Source organism: Protopterus annectens, chromosome 1.part1, assembly GCF_019279795.1.
Source record: "Protopterus annectens isolate FY-2018-M chromosome 1.part1, PAN1.0, whole genome shotgun sequence".
NCBI classification, from domain to species: domain Eukaryota; kingdom Metazoa; phylum Chordata; order Ceratodontiformes; family Protopteridae; genus Protopterus; species Protopterus annectens.
The window spans coordinates 788023052-788030014 of NC_056726.1; positions in this window are offsets into that span (position 1 = coordinate 788023052).

The window sequence follows — 6963 nt, forward strand, 5'->3', positions numbered from 1 at the left end:
AGGAAGTTTCTGTGTTCACTGTGAGAGAGGGAGCTTTGAGCAGCCTATCTGTCCCTGGATGTGTGGTTTCAGCCCAGAAATTAGTAGTTTATTGGCCATTTTGGGCTAATTTCTATCTCTTTCATTTCCCTGCTATAAAACCCGCATTTGTGTGGTTTTGTGCACCGGGCAGTGCCGGTTAGCTAGGGTATAACTATTCCCGGCTCCACAAAGTCTACTCTTCAAATTTCCCCTTGGAACTAGACAAACTTTCAACTTAAGCACTCAAACCATTCACCTCTCATCCTGGTACTTGTTCAAAACTCATAGCAAGCACTAATAAACCTTAGCATTAGACCCCTCTATACTGTAGAGAAGGACAAGGCTCTCTATTCGACCTTACCAGCGAATCAGTAAAACGGTTCACTGTACCTATCCAGGCATGTCCAAAGGGCAGTTTCAGGTGTACTCTCTGGTCCAACTGGTGAATCTGGGCATTTGAGGCAATGTTACAATTGCCTCATGTACACAGACAACCCTCTCCTCCTTCCACCAAACACTAATACATGCGAGAGATGCAATTATACAGCCAAACTGGAGGCTAAGCTCACTCAACCCGAGACTGGACCAGGCAGTCAAGAGGAGAAGGGAATTACTTGCATCACACCACCAGTCACACATAGACCTATGAAACCAACACAGGTAAAAAACACACATAAATACACAAAAACATACTCAGAGGCTCTAAATAAAAATCTGCAAAAGCAACAGAGACCTCAAAAGCAGACATCCAAGCAACCTCCACCCCCCCAACACAAACCATGAAACACATACTTCACAAAACCAGTGTGCCACACAATCACAGCCCTTAAGGCAAAATAACATACCCAACACACTAGTAATAGGTGACACTATAGTCAGGCACACAGACGTCCCACTCACTAGGCTGAACAAGAAGGTTACTGTTCGCTGCCTATTGGGCGCCAGGATCCACCACATAACACAAGCACTATACCTCCCTGCACTACATGAAAAGAGACATGGAGGAGCTCTCTGATCATGTAGCCCAGGCCGGTATGACCCTGACCCTGAGTAGCATCCTGCCCTCACCAAGAATGATACCACGGTATAGAGAAAAAATTATCAATTTCAACAATTGGCTAAGCCTGGGATGACATGTTTGACAAGCCACGCTGCTTCACTAGAGATGGCTTGCACCTGTCACCCTTTGGCTTTCGAATACCGGCCAAGACACTTGCCACCCCCATGGTGCCTTTTTTAGGCAAGGCTCAAAAGACAAATCCGCCACCATAAATAGCACAAGTAACAAAAAACTGAGGGTAACGCTACTCAGTGCCATAAGTCTAAACCTCAAAATGCATGCACTCGAGACACTCCTCAGTATGGAGGAAATCGATATATGTGCAGTAACAGAAACCTGGTTTAAGGCTCCAGAGGGAACACCAGCACTACCAGGCTACAACTCATGCCATACATTTCAGCCACAAAACCCGGACTGAAATACAAAAGGTGGGGGAGTATCCATATTCATCAAGGATACCCACACCTTCAGGTTAGTGGCACAGCACGATTCTTCAGAGATCACACACGTGCAACTAAAAACGGGCAAAACTGCTATAAAATTATAGCTTGCTACAGATCAGAACATCAGAACAGAATATCAGAACACATTAGCAATATCAAGAACAAAAAGTTTAATAATGCACTTTACAAACACCAATTGGTACATAAAACTGCCAAATTTTCTTTTATGGTCATTGATATTATAAAAGGGAATCGATCCAATAAGACAGGTTGGCATTCCATTTTAAATGCTAAAGAAAAGAAGTGGATTGTTAAACTAGGGGGATTATTTCCACCTGGTCTCAATGAACAATTTTAGGAAGAACCAATGAGCTCTGAGATGGGTATATTTAAACAACAATGATTGATTTACTTGTTTCACACTGAGGAAGGCTGTGATATTGTCCAGCCGAAACCGGTCTGTTCTTTTGTTGTTTATTTATTAATAAAAGTTTTTCAGGTCACAGTATGCTGGCTCTATTCTTTGGTTTGCTGGTAATTTGGTTTGAGCCGTGCATTTGCCTTCTTGCAGGAGGTTTCCTTTAGATGTTACACCTTTGTCCACATCCTGCTGGGGGCCTGTGTTCCTGATACTGACTGCTTGATTTTTTTCTGCAGTCATTTATCTTTTCAGTTTTATTTATCTTTTATACCAAAATCGTTGCAACATTGGTTCTCCCACTGTAATTGACCAGTTATTTTTCTGGTTATTCTGTCTTTTGGATCATTGTATGAAATATGACTTATATGTTGCACATCACTACCAGTTGGCGTTACTAGCGTCAGTAGCAGCGATATAGCATTTTGTAACGCTTTGGCAGTCTACAGCAGCACGATACACTGTCTTGTGGATATTCTATTTCTGTTCTATGGGACGGGCGATTTACAATTGGATCCTGTGGTGTATTTCCATCTACCACTGTGATGTTTTGGAAACAGCGACAAGGTAGAAAGGTATTGTTTATCTGTTTCACATTTTCCCATGTGCAATAACAGGGTTTGTGATGCAGGATGGGAATTGTTCAACTGGACTCAGTATCAAGGTTTTATTTATAATTCCATCTTTTTTGGCCTGGCGAAGACTGAAGGGAATTGTTGTTTATATGTATAACATTGCATTTCACTGGACTCAGGTACTGTTTTTCATTTTTTGAGCTCTGATGCTCTTTTGGTCAAAATACATCCTGTCGTTGTTATTCATCAGCCTGGGGGACTGTTGGCCTCCTTTTGATGGGGACATATCCGTGGGATTGTGTTTTATCTCATCATTGAGGTTGTGTGGATTTCCTTTTGGACGTTGATTTCTACAGAAGTATATTTTGAGGTCTTCACTTGTTCTTTAGTTGACAATTTATTTTTGATATGAGGACTCTGAACTTTTGTAGACTTGTGACTGATACCAATTGGTCATTTATATTTATTTACAATTGTTTTTTCTCCTTTTGAGTTTTTGTTATGATAGTCTGTCTCTGTCGGTCTTTTTTTAGACCAACATACCACAGGATTTTCTCTTTGGAATTGTTATAGCAGTTTATAGTGCTAAATATCTTTGTGTTTAATTTCAAAGAATAATACAATATTGAATAATCAGGTTTCTATAAATTATATGGTTTTGTCAATTTTTCTGTTGTTGCATTTAACCAAATGTTAGACATTTTGTGGTTTATATATGTATGACTCTATTATTATATTTCATTTACAAATTTTCTCCTGTAGTACTTTAGTTAATATCAATATTGTTTGTTTTCATATCTATATATTTGATTTTTTATACATGTTTATATGAATAGGTTCTTTGGGAGTTAGTTAGGGATTACTATTTAGAGGCATTTAATATAAGTGACTATCCAATTTTTTTTTACTATTTAGGCACAGGATACATTTGTATACACATAAGTATATGGTGTATTTTTTGGTAACATTTAGGTCTATTAACCAGGGGACCAGATTATTTACTCAATTAGCCTGTGGGGGTTATTCTTCATCATGTCATGCTTTGTCGGGTTTGGCAAGAATATCATACATCCAGCTTTTAATTAGCAGCTGGACTCGGATATTACCCCACACACATACATATATATATATTTTGTCCTCTGAACTCCTTTATATTAACATTTTCATCACCAGATTGGTTTTCTGACTGCATTTTATTCTGAGGTCAACTTTATTGATATTGAATTTTGTACATTGGCTATTGACGTTTACATACAACTTAAAAATCATTTTGTCCTTGGAGTATTGTACCTAGACTATCTATATTTTTGGCCAAATATTTTCTATTGCACATTAATTTTCATAGTGAGGGTTATCTATCTTTACAATTTATAAAAGGACGCAGCTTTGAATACATTTATAATTTGTTTCATTTTTGAGCTGTTATTGTCCTTTTATTAGTATCATTATTTTTTATTGGGACTTTTTTTTTTAATTGGGACTTTTTTTGCTGACGTAGCTTGTTGTAACTGGCTATTATTGTCAGTAGTACCAAACATATTACAGAATATTTTTTCCGTTTATACTATACTATTTTTTATTCTTTTTGCATAATGGATCTCTCCAGCTTGATTACTAGTCTATCCGCTGATAGGGAGGACCTTGAGCATTTGGGCTTGGGTCCTCTTCACAGAACAACATGAGTACAAATGACCAATTGGGTCCTGAATCCAGTTCTGCAATGGCTTTTGAAAAATTCATAAACATCTTAGATCTTTAAGATCAAATGTTTGGCACTCTAAGCTGTTTAAGGCGTATATTGCCAAAGGTATAACTCCGAGAGGTTTGAGAATACGTATACAACCCCATGTGGGGGAAGTTGATGAAGAACTCAATAGTCAATGGTCAACAATACAACAACAGGCCACTATGGCTTTTGTTGAAGCTTTATCTAAATTCCATGATCGGGCAATTGACAGGGAAATAAATGCAGTCACCAAATTGGCTGTTGAGGTTAAACCATTCGAAGGAGAATCCTTTTTTAATAAACAACTAGATAAGGTAGCAACAGACCTCCATAATTTAGAAGAACAACTCAGGACTAGGAAAATTAAAAACATTTCAAAGAGATCAAGCAGATTACCAAAGTGCGAATCCTTTTTCTTATACCAGTAAACATGTCAGATTTACATCATTTTCTATAAAAACTCAAAAAAGGAAGAGACCCCGTTCCATTCTCAGGAAACGGAGTGCAGATACTGGTTCATCGACGGATGATATTTCATCCTGCACTGATAATGAGGTGCAGGCAGCATCAGGCTCACTGTCCCCCAAAAGGACACCCGGACTAATCCCTTTAGGCCCAGATACCAGCGTGAGGGGGGCGCAAACACAGAAGGCATACACAATATACAAGGTCTATTGAAAATGGCAATACAGAATTGAATATTTCCACCAATGTGAATGTTTTACATTTGTCTGGTTTTGTTTTGTCACCCATCCATCTGTCAGTTTTGAATAAAGGTCTTACTTTTATACCGGGTTTCATGGTTCCTGAAGACATATTGGCCCAAGATGTGATGCCTTTTTGTAGGAATTTGAATCTGAAATTATATTTTGGTGACACAGATAGCAATTATAGTAATGACAAATTTGTATATCACAAATCATGTTTTGCTCCTCCTATGCATCCTATGGTACATCAGTTCCAGAATAGCATTCTCAAAGATCTTCATTTTTCCAGCTCTGATACACATTGTAAATCAAACAACATTACTTTGGCTGAGAAACAAGCTATTCTAGAACTACAGAACAACAGGGATATAGTTATTATCTCTGCTGATAAAGGTGGGGCTGTAGTACTACTAAATTGGTGTGATTATGATAGTGAGGCTAAAAGACAACTTTCGGATCAGAGATATTACTCAGTAATGCCCATTAATCTGACTTTCAGGTTTAAAAAACAGATTGATGAGTTCTTGGTTTGGGCTAGGAATTACCAATGATATTATGCATCAGCTTATGATTCAAGATTCGGCATCTCAATATATCTATTTTCTACCCAAAATCCATAAGGACCCTGTAAATCCACCTGGTAGACCTATTGTATCAGGGAAAGGGTACATTACCGAACCATTGTCTTTATACCTCACTAAACATTTGAAGCCCTTGTTATATTTAGTACGATCACGTTTGCAAGACACCACTAATTTTTTACAAATCATTTCAGATACTCAACTCGAACCTGGTTGATTTATGTGCACGCTTGATGTAAGTGCCTTATATACCAACATCCCTCATCAAGCAGGTTTGGATGCATTGGCTTATTGGCTTGAGGTAGCGGGTTTATATCAAACAGATTTGAATTCCTTTCTGGTTGGTTTAGCAAAACATGTTCTAACCAACAACATCTTCTTTTATCAAGATATTTGTTATTGGCAAACAAAAGGCACAGCAATGGAGGCGTCATTCGCCCCGATATATGCGGATCTATTTATGGCCTATGTTGAAAAATACATTATTTATGATTGCCAAAACAATGTTTTTCTTGAATATATTGACATCTGGAGACGTTATTTAGACGATTGTTGGATGGTGTGGAAGGGTGAGGAACACCAACTAACTAATTTTATATCTTATTTGAACAACAATATATGGGGTTTACAGTTTACTGTACATTATGATTTGAATACTATTACTTTTTTGGATGTATTAATAAACAGACTACCTGACCACACACTAGGTACAGAAGTATTCAGGAAGTATCCCCAGTATAATACCATCCTCCATGCCTTCAGTTTTCACCCGCCACACATTGCACGTAACATTCCCAAATTACAATTTATTAGAATGAAGCATATTTGCTCTCACGATTCTTCTTTCCAGCAACAGAGGAAGGTCTTGACCAGCAGGTTTAGATCCCGTGGTTATAGTATGGGACATGTGGTGAAGACCAGTAATTATGTCAATGCACTTGATAGACAGGAATTACTGAGTTATAAGGATCACACAGTTACTGCACCACAACCCATCAGGTTTGTAACTACCTATGCCAGAAACTCGGATAGTCTTATCCAAAGTGTGCGTAGACACTGGAATATCCTACAATGTGATTATGAGGTGGCTAGCATTATAACAGACAGATGTTTATTCTCTTTCTGCAAAAGTAAAAATCTAAGTTCCTGTTTCAGTCATTATAAACGTAGTAATGTGAATAATCATTCAAAGTTTTTACAGACCACACTAACTGGTGAACCATTGACGGGTTATTTTCCTTGTGGCCATTACTCTAATAGTGATCATGTATGTAAATCAAAACAATTTACTAGCAGAAATTGTGCTCTGGTTTATTATTTAAACTTTTTTGCCAATTGCAGTAGTGATTGGCTTATATATTTGGCCACATGTAATTGTGGCTCATTCTACATTGGACAAACTTCCCGTCCACTCAGACTAAGAATATCAGAA